The following is a 16,429-nucleotide window of genomic DNA, read 5'->3' on the forward strand; positions in this document are numbered from 1 at the left end:
AACTGGAACTTCATTATAAAAAAAAAAACCCAATAATTTGTTTTAAAGTGCAGAGACATATAAAACTGCTCACGGAAACCCCCTTCGAAAAAATAATTATGTCAGTTATTCCTTTCCAAACAGAATTGCAATGCAGGGTAGAATGTTAAGTCTTCCCCTCCAGAAAAAGGAAATCGTTGTTCTAAAATACTCTTCCCCTCTTTTTTTTTCCTAGAGTACAAATCGCGCAGAGTATTCTACATGGAAGTTCTTCTGGTCCCCTAAAACTGGTAAAACAAACACCTATCATGAGCCTGTTTAAATAGGGTACCAGGCCAGGAAATTATCCTTTGTACACAGTCAATTGTAAAGGTGGATATTGTTTTAAGACATGCCTTCATATTTATCACTATTTTTTCTCTCATGCTAACACTTAAATTTAGCATTTTTAAGATTAATTATGTAAGACTTATGATCTTATTAATAGTCAAGTATCTCTCTCCTAAGACTTCACTTGACCATCTTACTCTCCTGGTCATGTTCTTCCTTAGTTTTTATGTGTCTACGGTCAAAAATCTCTCCCCATGAACCTACTAACTTCATGTTGAAGCTCACACATCAGCCAACAAGAACAGCTCTACCACTCACCTTGACTGACTGCTCTCCAATTTCAACATCTCCTTTTCGCCTCTGAGTCTTGAACATGCTTCCCCTCTGCCCTGTGCCATCAGCCTTTCTCCCCAGCTATACCTCCATCCCTTCAGCCAAGTCTAACTGCAATGTCCCAGATTGGGGGAACGTCTCCTGGTTCCTTGTCCCAGTCCCACCACCTTCCACTGAAGACTGGAAAAATGAATAGGCCGTGGGGCGGGGTAGGAGAGTATATGTACTAGGAGCTTGGATCCTGGAGATGAATCGTGGATTTCAAATCTCAGATTTACCATTTACTAGTTATGAGGCCCAGGGCAGGAAAACATCACTTCTCTGGGCCTCTGTTTCCTCATACACGAAATATAAACAATATCGTTATTTTGTGAGGATTAAATCTGTCAACGCATGTAAAGCACTAAGAACAGTACCTGATGCACAGTAACTATTCAGTAAGCATTAGCCATGAGTATTACTGCCACAAAATCTGGATTTCCCACATCCTATTATATGATGTTATAATGTAATTATATTATAATAAAATAATATAATTACAATATATTATTATATTGTAATTGTATATTATATATTATATTGTGATATAATTACAATATATTATTATAATTATAATATAATGTTATTATATTATATGTAATTATATTATTATAATTCTTATTCTTACAGCATGATCTTCCAAACATTATAAGCTCTGTAAGAGAAAGGATCTTGTCTGACTCATTTATTGCATTCTAAGCACTAACTATTGTATACGGCATAGAATAGGCACTCAAAAACATTTAATGATTCAACGAATAAGTGAATTATTGTCAGACAGTGACTCTATCTCCAAGTCATGCGTCCAATCTTCCATTTAGGGAACTGTCACTGTATCCCTACAAGCCCATGTCCCCCACTAACAAACTAGAGGGGTTCAACTGCTCTAGAATGACTTCTCAACTTCTCTCACACCAAGTTCCACTGTGCATTACCTTTGAGGCTTTTGGACTTGAGTCAGCCATTGGACTGACCGTTGGAATACTCTAACTTGATGTTTTGGAATCTGGACTACACTAGTTGATCCTTAGAGTTGCTGAGTGTTTGCACTTGGTTTGTTTCCAGGACTATTTACAGGACTTGGTATCCTAGCTGTGCATAAGAAATACCCTGCTCTGGGTCACCACCTGAAGGAGCATTTCCTCACATTTAGTCTATATCCTATCCCCACCAGGAACTGAGAAAATTGACAATATAACACCCCCTATAACACCCTGTAACTTTGTTCACTAACTAGGTGGCTTTAAAGAAAAGAAAAATTATCTGTTCTGAATATCAGTTGGAATTCTATTATTTGTTACTTTCTCATTATTATGGTACAATGACAATAGGTGTTAATAATGACTTGACCCAATATATTCAGTATCAGTTTACTCTTCTGTGTTTTATTAGTTGTAATGTTTAAGATCTTCCAAATTCATAACACCATCCTATTGTCCATGACATGTAACAGAAAATGTTTCATGCTAACAAAATCATGGGACAATACTACAAGGTTATATACAAGTCCATATCAAGGGCACTAAAACAATGGTATTTCATCTGTTCATTCAAAAACATGTATTGAATTCCTACTATACTGTTGTGTATTAAAATAAAGGATAGAGATGTAAAGATGGATAAATCATATTCTATGCCTTTAAAAGTTCATAAATTAGTCGATTTAAATTTAGGTTAAAACAATACTGAAGCATTTGAAATTAAAGCAGTTTCCAGTTTTGCTCTTCACCAACAAAAACGGTACCATCATGATCTTGAAGGACAGCTGCTAAAATCACCTCTTTTGAAGTGTATTATTTCTATTAAATCTTTCTAAATATATGTAGAACAGATCTAAAAGGACTGTCTCTCCTTATGACCCTTCATTTTTCGGTCAGTATAGAGTCTAATAGAATAACAAATGCATTATAACGCTCTGGTCTTAATATTCAAGGAACATCCCAGGAAAGGCAGAGAGGGAATCAAAGTTCGACAGCCATAGACCTGCTCCCTCCACAATTCTCGTCTGTACAGCACACTCACATTTCTGCTACGTTAAAACAGTAAAAATGTGTTCATACAGCAAGAAGGAAATAAGGGGAAAGGACAACACTCTCAAGTGTTTATAATCATAGACAGTATAAAAAGCAGGCTCTGGTCAAGCTCTGTTTAAATGTATGCATTTTTCTTCCAATAGAGCTGTAGCCTGTCAGGAATAGATGTAATTTGCGCTCTTAAACCTCCAACCATGGCCTTCACTAATGTTTCCGTTCTGTTTTGCCTATTAATACACTGCCAAGGAACACTTTTGGGTTAGTCTACAGTCCTGACTTTGGAAGTAGAAATACCTGGATTTGAATCCCTCCCCCACTACTTGAGGACATCTTGATCAAGCTCTTTAACTTCTCTGATCTTCACTTACACAATGACAGAAATAACAGCTACTTCATAAATAACATATGAAGATGCCTAACAAATGTTGGTTCTCTAACTGTTGAGTCAAAAATTAATTTTTAAAAAAGGAGAAGGAGTAAGACAGTGAAGCCAGGAGGGAAAAAAAAAAAAAAAGAATAAGTCGGGGAAGTAACAGGAAGAGGAGGAGAAAAAGAAAAAGGAGAAGGAGGAGGAAGACAATGGAAAAGTTTTTTAAATCATGTCATCAAGTATGGAAACCATAACCCACTGGCTTCAAAAGCAGAACAGCTATAAAATTAAAAGAAAAACAGGAAATAAAGCCATAAACTGGTGGTTTGCTTGAAATGCTGTGTATCAGTGAATAAAGAATGAATGAATTGTACCAACCTAATAGGGCTGAGAAAAGGCAGAGGCATGTGTAGAGCATTCCTAGACAATGTATACAGTTGACCCTTGAACAATGCTGGTTTGAACTGTGCAAGTCCACTTATCCGCTGATATTTTTCAATAGTAAACACTACAGTACTACACTGCCCATGGTTGGCTGAATCCGGGGATGAAGAGGAACTGCAGATAATGAAGGCCAGGGCTAACCGTAAATTATAAGTGGATTAACCCCTGCAGTTATTCAAGGGTGAACTATATATCTTCCAACAAGCCTAGTTACAGTCCAAATGCCACAGTTGTCAAAGAATATTGAGAAGTGGTAGTGAGACAGGCTATAGCCATTTTCAGGACTGCCTCTTCTATCAGTATTTTAAATAAGGATGATTTGTTTGTAATTGATTCATCAATTCAACCAATATTTATTGAATGCTTTCCCTCCAGTTCTGCCCTCCAGCACTCTATGGTCTAGTAGAGGATAACATCCACAAATAACCAAAATACAGAATTTGTGATAAATATAGTGAGAAATGCAAATGAAATATAATAAAGACTCAAACGAAGAAAGAATTACCTTTGGTGGGAGTAGTCTGAAAAGGCTTCATGAAGGAAATGATATTAATTCATTCATTATGCATTAAGCAAATACATTGTGGCATTTTCCCATATACCTGATACTATTTTAAGGAGTCAAGAAACACATCCGTCATCGAGACAGATGAAACAAACTTTCAAAGAAGAAAATAATAAACATGCATACAGATTTATACATATATAAATAAGTTTACACAATGACAATTGTTTTTGAATATTGAAATAGGGTAGTCTGATGGAAAGCAATTTCAGGCAATAGGAGGCAACTTCGGGTAATGTAGTCAATAAAAATTTCTCTGAATTTTTAGCATTTGAGCTGAGAATTAAAAATATTCTTGGCAGGGACTTCCCTGGTGGCGCAGTGGTTAAGAATCCGCCTGCAAATTCAGGGGACACAGGTTCAAGCCCTGGTCCGGGAAGATCCCACATGCCGTGGAGCAACTAAGCCCGTGTCCACAACTACTGAGGCTGCACTCTAGAGCCCGCGAGTCACAACCACTGAAGCCCGCATGCCTAGAGCTGGTGCTCTGCAACAAGAGAAGCCACTGCAAATGAAAAGCACGCACACCGCAACAAAGAGTAGCCCCCGCTCGCCACAGCCAGAGAAAGCCCGCATGCAGCAACAAAGACCCAACGCAGCCAAAAATAAATAAATACATTTATTAAAAAAAAAAGAAAAGAAAATATTCTTGGCAGAAAGAATAGGAAGTGTAAAGGCCTTGAAATGAGAATGGGCTGAGCATGACAGAGCATTCGTAAGAAAGAAATTGAAAAAGAGTGCAGAGAGGTACTCAGGTGGCAGATCACATAGGGCTTCCTAGGTGAAGGAATTTACCAGAAGGAATTTACATTTTACTTAAAATCTGTAGGAAGCTGTTGAAATGTGATTTATTTCCATTGTTAAAAAGACTACCATGGCTTTTGTGTGGATGGAGCCAAGACTGACAGCACGGAGACCAGGTGGAAAGCTATTACAAAGTTAAGAGAGATGCTGGTAACAGTTGACAGTAGTGGCGACTGAGAAAAATGGACAGGTCCAGGCTGTATTTTGAAGTTAGAGCAAAACATGTTGAATAAGTGTGTGTGTGTGTGTGTGTGTGTGTGTGTGTGTGTGTGTGTGTGTGTGTGTGTGTGTGTGTGTGTGTGTGTGGTGTGTAAAATTGACTGACTTGACCATTTAGAATGCTGGTAGAGAAAAAGGTAGAGAAAGAAAAGTGGAAAGGAATTCATGTTTATTGGTCATCTGCTATGTCTAGGCACTTTATATCAATTACTTCATTTAATGCTCACAACAATTGCAGAGGTAGATATTATAACCCCTCCCTTTTTTTTTCTGAGATAAAATTAAGGGAGAAATATGTTAGGTAAATTGTCCAAGGCCCCATGACTAGCAGAGAAGAGTTTCAAATCCAGGTCCATCTGACTCAAAACCTGTGTCCTTTTTTGACCTAGTATCTCTCTGGGGCTGTGAAAAGGCATCAGTAAAGACACAAGGTAAGTAAAGGTATGCACAGGAAACATCAGTGTTTCTCAGTGTGACTGGAGAATGTTCACAGGGGAATAGTAAGAAACTGAACTGGTTACAGCCTTTAACAACACTCTCTTCTCCCAGAATTTCACCATGATGTCCTGTAAAACTCTCGGCTTAAAGCATCTCTCCAGCTCCACCTCCCCAGCCATCCACACTTACTGACTTCCACTGCCAAAACTCCATTGGTGAGCATTTTCTGTCCATCCTATGGATGTGATTTTCTAGAAGAGCCCAGGTTTTCTGAGTGCTGCACAGGAGATAAGAAATTTGGTTCTCCTCTGCTCCACTCATGGGGAGCCCCTTTGCTCCTATTCCCATCTCTCTGGAACCTCACCAGCCCCAGAGAGAATAATGGGGTTCCCAGCCTCCTGTGATTCTCATCAGGTATGGCTGCCCCGGCCTGCCAGTCCTCAGCCCATTCCTGAACCCCACACATGGTTTACAGAGCAGCTGTGATCTCCTCAGCCAGCTGATAAGGTGACACTTGTGACTTTTCACTCTAGGTTTCCCAGACTCATACAGGAATGTCCAAGCAGCACATGATGGTCTCACAGTGGCCAAGGGTAAGTTCTAGAGCCTTCCCCTAGCACTGCACCCTGAGGCTTAGCAGCAGCCTCCACTGGAAAACCAGTGAAAGACAGCCTTCCAGGTTTTGGCCAATCCTGACGCTGTTTGGCCTACACATCTCCAAACCACCCTGGACAACCTGCTGAGTTAGCCTTCGGCCAAGCTACCTGACCCACAGGATGTGGCTTTTTCTAATCTCCACAGAGGGAACTAGATCAGGTAGAGGTCCTGGATTAAGAAGGATACTACTATGTAATAACAAAATGGATAAATCCACCAGGTAAATAATTTTATATGCACACAACATTATAACGTTACAACAAAGAGAGTAAAGACTGGCCAAAGTACAAGAAGAAAAAAACAGATGATAGTGTGTGATTTCCATATATCGCTATCACAAATGTATAGGGCAAGCACATAAAAATAATTAGAAGTACAGATGTGAACGACAGGATCTTAGACATATTCTGTAGCACTTAATATGTGCCAGGCACTATTATAAACACTTTACATATTAATTAATTTAACCCTGAAAATAATTCTATGAAAGGGTACTATTATTATGCATATTTTACAGATGAAGAAACTGAACATAGAGAGGTTATGCCCAAGTTCACAGAGCTAATAAGTAGCAGAGCCAGGCTTGAAACCCAGGCAGTCTACCCCAGAACCTATGTTCTTAACCACTATGTTATACTGCCTCTCTAAATAACACAATTAACAAACTTATCTAAATTATATAAAGAATCACATATCCAATAAGCAGAGAATACTGTTTTTCAAACACACTCAAAATATTTAGAAAATAATAATTGACCAAACTGGCTCATTCACAAAAGCAGTCTTTACAATTTTTTAAATAGAAAAAAAGTATGAATTAAAGTTAAAAGCCTTAAATGTCTGTATTATGAATAAGATAGGTAAAAATAAACATATAAATTTCAAAGTTAAAAAGAAACAACAGAACAAAACTAAGGAAAGTGGAAGCTAAGAAACAATAAAAACAGGGCCACAAATTAATATAGTAGAAAACAAAAAAATAGAGATGATCAAAAAACCAGAGGCCATTTTCTTGAAACAGACAAACTGATCATGAAGAAAGAGAGGGCACAAAGAAATAACACTGGAAATAAAAACTGAGTCATTGGTATGGATACACTAGAGTTAAACTTCCTTTACTGCCATCTTTATCTTGGTTGCAATTTCAATGGGAAAAATTTTAGTTTAATCATCAAACATGATGATAACTTTAGTGTATTCTGAAGAGGTTTTTTTTTCCTTTAGATTAAAGGAGTTATTGTATATTCCTAGTTTTCTAAGAGTTGTTTGTTTCCTTATTTGATAATGAATAGATATATAATTATATTAAATGCATCTACTGAGATGATGATATTATTTTTCTCCTTTTACTAATATCATAAATTACTATTTATTTTCTAGTGTTCAACTAATCTTCTTAGCCTTGGGATTAAAACAACCTGGTCATTACATATGTCCCTCTTTATATATTGCTGGATGGATTTGTTAATATTAATTTTTGCATCTAGATTTATGAGGGAAGTTGACCTATAATTTTTTTTTTTTTTTTTTTTTTTTTTTGCGGTATGCAGGCCTCTCACTGTTGTGGCCTCTCCCGTTGCGGAGCACAGGCTCCGGACGCGCAGGCTCAGCGGCCATGGCTCACAGGCCCAGCCGCTCCGCGGCATGTGGGATCTTCCCGGCCCGGGGCACGAACCCACGTCCCCTGCATCGGCAGGCAGACTCTCAACCACTGCGCCACCAGGGAAGCCCTGACCTATAATTTTTCTTTCTTGTATTAGCCTTATCAGATATTGGTACCAGGGTTATGCCAGTCTCAAGGAAAGTGTTCCCTTTTTTTTTTTTTTATGAAGTGGTTTCGTAGAATTGTGATTATTTTTCCTTGAATACCTGATAAAGCTCTCTGAGCAATCACCTGGGCCTAGAGTTTTCCTTGTACGCAGATATTTTACCATAAATGAAACTTTTTTAATGGGAGAAAATTGGATATAGGAAAAGAATACAGAAGGAAAAGTATGAAGATATGAGAAGTGACCTTTCAGCAACATGGCAGACTGAGTTGACAAGGAAGACACTCACCCTACAAAACAGAAATGCTGGATAAAACATAAAATTTCCTTTGTAATAAAAAGCCAAGCTCAAATAATAAAAATAAAGGGAAATCTCCTAAGTACCTAAAATAAAAAAGGAACTCAAACTAGAAGTAAGCTTCAGTTGTCACCATGTCAGCAAAAGAGGGTGTCAGATCCTGATACAGGGCTTGGCTGCTAAGATTTTAATGCCCACTGAGTACAGTTTTCAGAGTACCCTATTTAAAGCCAAGTCCTATCAGTGAAACAGTGATCAGGAAAAATTCCTCACACTAACCTAGAAAATTGGCAAGAAAGTTTACCATCTATTCAGGTATATAATTGGGGAATAAATCTCCTGAGGCTAAATTGAAACCCTAAGCAAGAAACATATAAGGGTTTAGTAGGAATTGTACTAACTGCATAGTGCAGGAACCCAAAGCCAAAGAAAATCTGCCCACAAGCTAATTTTAGGACCTCAACAAAATCAAATGCAAAACCACTCTGTAGAAACACTAGTAAGTACACAATCCAGGGTACGCTAGACTCCCTGCTAAGGATGCACTCACAGTCAACAATCAGCAACCACACAAGGAAACAAACCACAATGAGGGAGAGTCAGCAGACCAAACAGTTGGAAGAATCTGCACCACTCTAAGAGGTAGAAATAATACAACAATATTAAAGAGACTGTAATATTGAAGAGCATACAACACAAAATAGGCAGATTTGAAAAAGAACCAAATGAAACTTCTGGAAGAAAAAAAAAAAAAAAACTATGGTTATTGAAGTTGAAAACTCAATGCATGACTTAAAGAGTAGATTAGGAGCTTCCCTGGTGGCACAGTGGTTGAGAGTCCGCCTGCCGATGCAGGGGACGCGGGTTCGTGCCCCGGTCTGGGAAGATCCCACATGCTGCGGAGTGGCTGGGCCCGTGAGCCATGGCCGCTGAGCCTGCGCGTCCAGAGCCTGTGCTCCACAACGGGAGAGGCCACAACAGTGAGAGGCCCGGGTACGCAAAAAAAAAGAGTAGATTAGAAAGAGTTGAAGAGAACTTACGAAAGATTTGAGAAAATCATACAGAATGTAGCAACGAGAGGAAAAAAAAAGGAAACTATGAAAGAAAGAAAGATAAAGAGGCTTGGAGAATCAAATGAGAAGATCCAAAATGTACTTAATAAGATTTTTTTGAAGGGGATATTACAGAATAAAGAGAGGAATATTTGAAAGATAAGAACTGTCCAGAAATGAATACAAACTAAAGTCCTCAGGTTGGGGTGGCAAACCAGATTCCAAGCAGGAAAAATAATATCAAATCCAAGCTTAGACAATAAAGAACTGCAGAAACAGAAAGGCAAAAGAGATCAATCTTAAAATAACCAGAAAGAAAAGACAGCTTACCTAAAAAGGAATGACAAACCGAGAGAAGACTTCTCATCAACAAGTCAGAAAACAATAAAATATCTTCAATGGGCTAAGTTAGGTACAGAATTCTACCTACCTACTAATCAAAAATTAAGTTGCTATAGACTCTCAAAAAAATAAAAGACCAAAAGGACTTCCTATTATTGGAGGAGGTCACTGAGAGGACGAGACCTTGAGCTGGAGACTCCTCACCCCCTTCTCTCCTTAGAATGTATGTTTGTTCAGACCACTGTTACCACATTAGGAGCTACTTCAGGGGCAAAGCCTTGAGAGACTAATGGGTTTTTGAGATCATTATGTACTGTATACATGACTGAACCCCGTTAAGCCCTCCACATAAACTCCAGTTGGTGGATGTAGAAATCAACTCATCTTGTAGCTACCCAAGACAAGTCTCGTATGTAAGTTCCTTTTATTAAAACTGCCACTTATGAATCTAGAGTGGTCTTCCTCTTTCTTTGGTCTCTCCTTGCCCTCTGTATATACCGGGGGATTCAAATTTCTCCTGGGAATTCCTGAGGTTGTGAACCAACACCTACTTACATACAATTCCTGAAGAAAACTACTAAAGAGTGTAAATAATTTAAGAAAGAATGGAAAAAAATACCTTGATATCTGTTATAAGGTAGAAGGGGGAAAAAAACAAGTGAAGTTATCAAAGGAACAAATTAAGTCCATATAAGGTACAGTTGATAGGTTGCATATTGAATGACACTTTTCCAATACTCCAGAAAAATTCCTTGGAAGAGGTGAAATTTTGAAAAAATCTTTTAATTACAGAAGAGAAAATGTCTGGCACACAGAGAGACACTCCAACATAGGGTGTGGCTTAGGAGAAAACTTCAAGGCACAAGCGGGATCACCTGACCCAAGGGCTAGTGAAAAGTTCACCTAAGAAAAGCACGGAAGACCCTCTGGGGAATATGAAACAATAGAAATGAGGTTTTCTGTGTGCTCCAGCAAAGGACTCTGAAGTGGAAATAATGAACTAAACAAAAAGCAAAACAGGTTTCACTTTGAATCTAAAAAATTAATATTCCAAGTAGTACAGTATCTTTTTAGAATTTTGTTCTCTACTGCTTAATGAAATTATGTATTTTCTGGACCTTCTACTTGGTAAAAAAGAAAAAGAAAGAAAGAAAAGAAAGAGAAATATTAAATATTCATCTCATGTATTTATCTCTTCCCCATCAACCATCAGTCTCATTTAACCAGCCTCTCCCAGTCTGATCTAGGCCAGAACAGCTACTGAGTTGCCCTGAAGCATTTTTGATGACAAACAGAGTGACTTCCAGCCTGGGAACTTCCAGGAATTCCTCCCACCTAAGAATAAAACAATGCTTAAAGGGAACCTCTCAGAGATTTAGTGCTAATGGAAAAATTGCTCCAATTTGTGTGTTTGAAGTTCCCTAGAAAAGAAATCCATGGGTATACAAACCCAAAATATTTTGGAACACACACATAATTCCCAGAATTCCTAGCTTCTGTATAATTTCCCCCATTTCAAAATAAATGTCTCAACATCTCCAAAAGAAAAAAAATCAAATAAAGCTTTATTAAATGTTTTAAGAGCAAAAAAAAAGTTTTAAGAGTAAATGCTCTAAAGTATTAAGTGATTTAAGAGTAAAATTCACCATTTTTTTAAGTCAAATTATTTCAAGGACTTAAATAGCATCCTAAACATATTAATACCTCTCTCTGTAACTCCCACTGGGAACCCTGTTCCTATCCAAAGAGAGCTCAGAGCTTAGAGCCCATGATACTCCCTGATGCAAACATTTTTATTAGAAACTTACAGAATGAACTGAGTCTATAGCAAAAGAGTTAAAAGAGTTTTGTTTTATTCGGTGTTAATCACTGGATGGTCTTAATATGGGTTGAATTGTGTCCTCCCTAAAATTCATACATTAAAGTCCTATCTCCCAGCACCCTGGAATGTGATTTTTTTTTTTTAGAAATTAGGATGTTTCAGATATAGTTAGTTAAGATGAGGTTAAGATACTGGAGTTGGGTGAGCTAATAATTCAATATGACTGGTGTCCTTATCAAAAAGGGAAAACTGACACAGCACACAGGGAGACCACCCTGTGAACATGAAGACAGAGATCTGTGCCTCTACAAGCCAAGGAACACCAATGATCATGAGCAAAGCACCAGAAGCTAGGAGAGAGGCATGAAACAGATTCTCCCCTACAGTCCTCAGAAGGAAACAACCCTGCCAACTTCTTGATTTCAGCTTTCTAGCCTCCAGAACTGTGAGACAATAAATTTCTGTTGTTTAAGCTACCCAGTTTGTGGGACTTTGTTATGGCAGCCCTCACAAACTAACACGGTGTTCCCTTTGCCATGCCTTCCTGGGCACATCTTCTCAATTTCACACATTTCTCAAAACAGAAGAAGGTGGCAAAAAATAACCTGTAGAAAGCTATTCTTTTTCAGGAAATTTTGTACATAATGTGAGAGTTCATATAAGTCTCAGTTGCCTCCCACATAAAATAAATTTAACATCGACCAGTTAGGTTTTTTGTGAGCCACGCAATGTATCTAGTTCCGTGTCGGTCCATAGTAATGACTCAAAAAAATAAAATGGTAGCTGTTATTATTAGAAATAAAAATGATGCTACTAAGCCTGTGTCACTAAGATGTGTGAGCTGAAGTGTTCCCTCAGGAGTCCCTTCCAGCCATGCTGTCTGCAACAGATGACTTCATCAGGCTCCAACTCTCCCAGGGCCTGAACTGGTATCTTAAATTTATAGCCAAGTCTCAGACTTTGCAAACAGCACATCCTGCCCCACTTTACATCACCATCATCTGCGATCACTGCCGCAAATGCAAATCATTCCTCTTCCCTTTTCCTCTCATCCTGTTTCCTCTCTCCTGACCCATTCATTCACATCCTATCTCCTCACAAATCCTGTGGCCTTCCAAACTATCTTCTCACAGGAACTCCGCATCTAATCCCCACTTTAGCTGAAACAAGGTTCTCCATAGATGGTGCCACCTCCCCTACAGCCCTCCCCAGTGGAGTCTGCTCATTCTTCAACATGCCATTCTGAGGTGTGTGCCACCTGACACCCTCTAACCTTCTTCATCATTGTCATCTCCCATCTGAAGACATCTCAATGAATCCTTATTAAATAAAAATTTGATGCCTGACTCACTGGCTTCCTCAGCATTTTAAGCTCTGTTATTATCCAGGTTACTTTAACACACATGTTCAACGCTGCAGACTCAAGTTCCTTGATTTCAATCCCACAATCTTCATTTCTACTCAAGCTGAATTCTATGATCAATCACTCTGGCCATTCTTACCAATGAATCCCAAATTCTTTGTTATATTGTCCTTCACATGCAAAATCTCAACTCTTGTCAGTCCAGCACATCCAGGTTTGACTCTATGATCTGTCACTTCAGTCTCTCTCTTATCAATATTCTTCTCAACTATATCTTAGTTCTTTAGCCACAACTGCTCAACGAAATCCCAGTCCTAGGTCAAACAAGTGATTAAACTCAGCAATTATACCCAGGCTGCCGAGAGCTACTGGAGAAAATCACAAAGGTAGGCAGTATTCAAGCATCACAAGTTCATCTTCTGAACCACAACTCATCCTGGAAAACTGTCTCTGTGTCCACAGGTAACTCCTACCTCCAAAACTCCACCATTTTTCTACAATCCCTTACTTACCGTTCTGCCACTTCCCTCCTCTCAACAAATGACCCTCCTTTCTGTTTGAGAAAAAAAAGAGTCCATCAGACAGGAAGTCACCCAACATCCTGTATCCTCACCTACCACCTTGTCCATGACTATACCTATCAATGGTCTGCTTCTCTCCTATTACACTCAACCAAACGTCTTCTCGTGCCAACAGCCAATCCTTCTACTTTGCATTCTATCTCCTCTTACTTCCTCAAAGTCCTGGTTTTATAAAGTATCTGTTCTCCCTTTGGCATATTTTATCTCTTCTATTCTACTGACTTTTCTAGCAGTATTTAAATATTTATCCTCTCTCCCACCTTAAAAAATGTCCTTTCTCAACTCTAAATCCCAATTACTAATGATTATTGAGAATTTACTGTGTGAAAGGGATTGTGCTAAGTTTTGAACATCTAGTATTTCACTCCTCACATCAACCTTATAGAGTAGTAATACTATCCCCAATTACTGAAAGTGAAGCACAAAGAAGTTACAGTCACACAACAAGTAATTGGTGGAGCCAGTCTTCCAACCCAGGCATCAGACTCCAGAGCCTATGCTTTAAACCACAATGTTATGTTTCATGACAGAACCACACTGCATTCATTAGCTCCATTTTCTTACCTGTCATTTCAGCCTCCTGACTCCACAACTCCAATGAAACTGTCTATTTTATTTTAATCTTTTGGTTAAAAGCCTTTATTTTCAGTAACTTTTTAAATGGATAGAGTTGACAACTTCTCCTGCTTTAAACTAACAACTTTTTAGATTTCCAAACCCTGCTCCTTCCTGTTTCTCTTCCTATTTACCTGGACTCTCCTTTGCAGAATCTTTTATGAATGTCCCTTCTTTTAAATACTTGTGTTCACCATAGTTCTTGCCTGTCTTCCTTCTTTTCTCAGTCTACATACTCTCTTTAGATGATCTCGTTCATTCCGATGGCTTCAGCTATCACCTATATAAGTTTCAAGTGGAGAGGACAGTTACCTGGCACTATTCACACTAACAGTGACAGCTGGAAATGCTGAGGGGTGGAACCTGGAGACTGACAGGCCAGCCAAACAGATTCACACAGGGAGACATTTACTTTCATAAATTTACCATCAACCAAGATCTGGCTCTCAGACTTGCAAACTCAGAAACTTTAACTTGACACTGTCAGAATACTTTAAACAATAGAGGCAGATGTATAAAACTGGTATGCCAAAATGTGAGTTACCAATGAGGAATAGAACTGTCTGTGAATCTGAGGTATATGCCAGTCTGATCAGAGCATTCTCTCACCATAAGTAAAGTTCATGAGGTTAAATTATTTGGAGGCTGTTTGGTGAGCACGGAACCAAAACAAGGAGAGTTAATAGTATGATCCAAATATGTAATGACATCATTACATATTTATAAAGATAAACAGTCTATCACCACAGTTGGAACATTGCTCATGATGGACTAGTTATTTAAGTGTAGAATGAACTAACACTCCAAACCGCAGATAGAACTTGGCAAAAATATATATATATATCTGATTTAAAAATGGGCAGAGGATCTGAAGAGACATCTTTTCAAAGACATGCAGATGGTCAACAGGTAAATGAAAAGTACTCAACATCACTAATCACCAGGGAAATGCAAATCAAACCCACAATGAGATATCAGTTCACACCTGTCAGAATGTCTACTATCAAAAAGGCAAGAAATAAGAAGCGTTGGCGAGGATGTGGAGAAAGGGAACCTTTGTGCGCTGTTGGTGGGAATATAAATGGGTGCAGTCACTATGGAGAACAGTATGGAGGTTCCTCAAAAAATTAAAACTAAAGCTACCATATATATGATCCAGCAATCCCACTTCTGGGTATTTATCAAAAGAAAACAAAAACACCAACACAGAAAGATATATGAACCCCCACGTTCACTGCAGCATTATTTACAATAGCCAAGATATGGAAGCAACCTAAGTGTCTGTTAATGGATGAATGGAAAAAGAAAATGTGGCATGCATACACACACACACACACACACACACACACAGAGGAATATTATTCAGTCATAAAAAAAATGGAAATCTTGCCATTTGCTACAACATGGATGGACCTTGAGGGTTTTATGCTAAGTGAAATAAATCAGATAGAGAAAGACAAATACAGTATGTTCTCACTTATACGTGGAGTCTAAAAAAATTTTTTTAAAAACTAATGGATACAGGGCTTCCCTGGTGGCACAGTGGTTAAGAATCTGTCTGCCAATGCAGGCGACATGGCTTTGAGCCCTGGTCCGGGAAGATCCCACATGCCGCAGAGCAACTAAGGCCATGCGCCACAACTACTGAGCCTGCTCTCTAGAGCCCGCAAGCCACAACTACTGAGCCCACGTGCCACAACTACTGAGCCCATGCTATTGAGCCCGCATGTCACAGCTACTGAGCCCGCCTGCCTACAGCATGTGCTCCGCAACAAGAGAAGCCACTGCAGTGAGAAGCCCACGCACAGCAACGAAGAGCAGCCCTCGCACACCGCAACTAGAGAAAGCCCACGGGCAGCAATGAAGCCCCAACACAGCCAAAAATAAATAAATTAAAACAAACAAAAAAACTAATAGATACAGAGAAAAGACTGATGGTTGTCGGGGCAAAGGGTGGGGCGGGCAAAATGAGAGAAGAGGGTCAAAAGGTACAAACTTCCAATTATAAAATAAGTCATGGGATTGTAATGTAAAGCATAGTGACCACAGTCAATACTGTATTGTATATTTGAACGAGGCTAAGAGATTAAATCTTAAAAGTTCTCATCACAGAAAAAAACAGTTTCTAACATGTATGATCACAGATCTTGACTTATCATGGTGACCATATCACAACACAGACAAATATCAAATCATTATGTTGTACACCTGAAACTAATATTATATGTCAATTATGCCACAATTTTTTTTAAAAGGAACTTGGTTGTACAACGTCTAAGTCTGTTTCTGTGACTCTTTTTTCATTGCTGACCTCTCATACTTTTGGTTGAGACTTTATTTTGGACAAGTTAATGTATAAGGAACTTATAACAAAGA

The 16,429-nt window shown here is 38.7% G+C and overlaps 1 protein-coding gene across 1 annotated transcript in view; it reads right to left on the reverse strand.

Moving 5' to 3' along the window:
• Positions 1 to 16,429, reverse strand: part of HMCN1 (hemicentin 1) — a 521,171-nt gene that overhangs the window by 495,893 nt on the left and 8,849 nt on the right. The window lies entirely within an intron of this gene.

Source organism: Globicephala melas, chromosome 1 (genome assembly GCF_963455315.2).
Source record: "Globicephala melas chromosome 1, mGloMel1.2, whole genome shotgun sequence".
Classification (NCBI taxonomy): Eukaryota; Metazoa; Chordata; class Mammalia; order Artiodactyla; family Delphinidae; genus Globicephala; species Globicephala melas.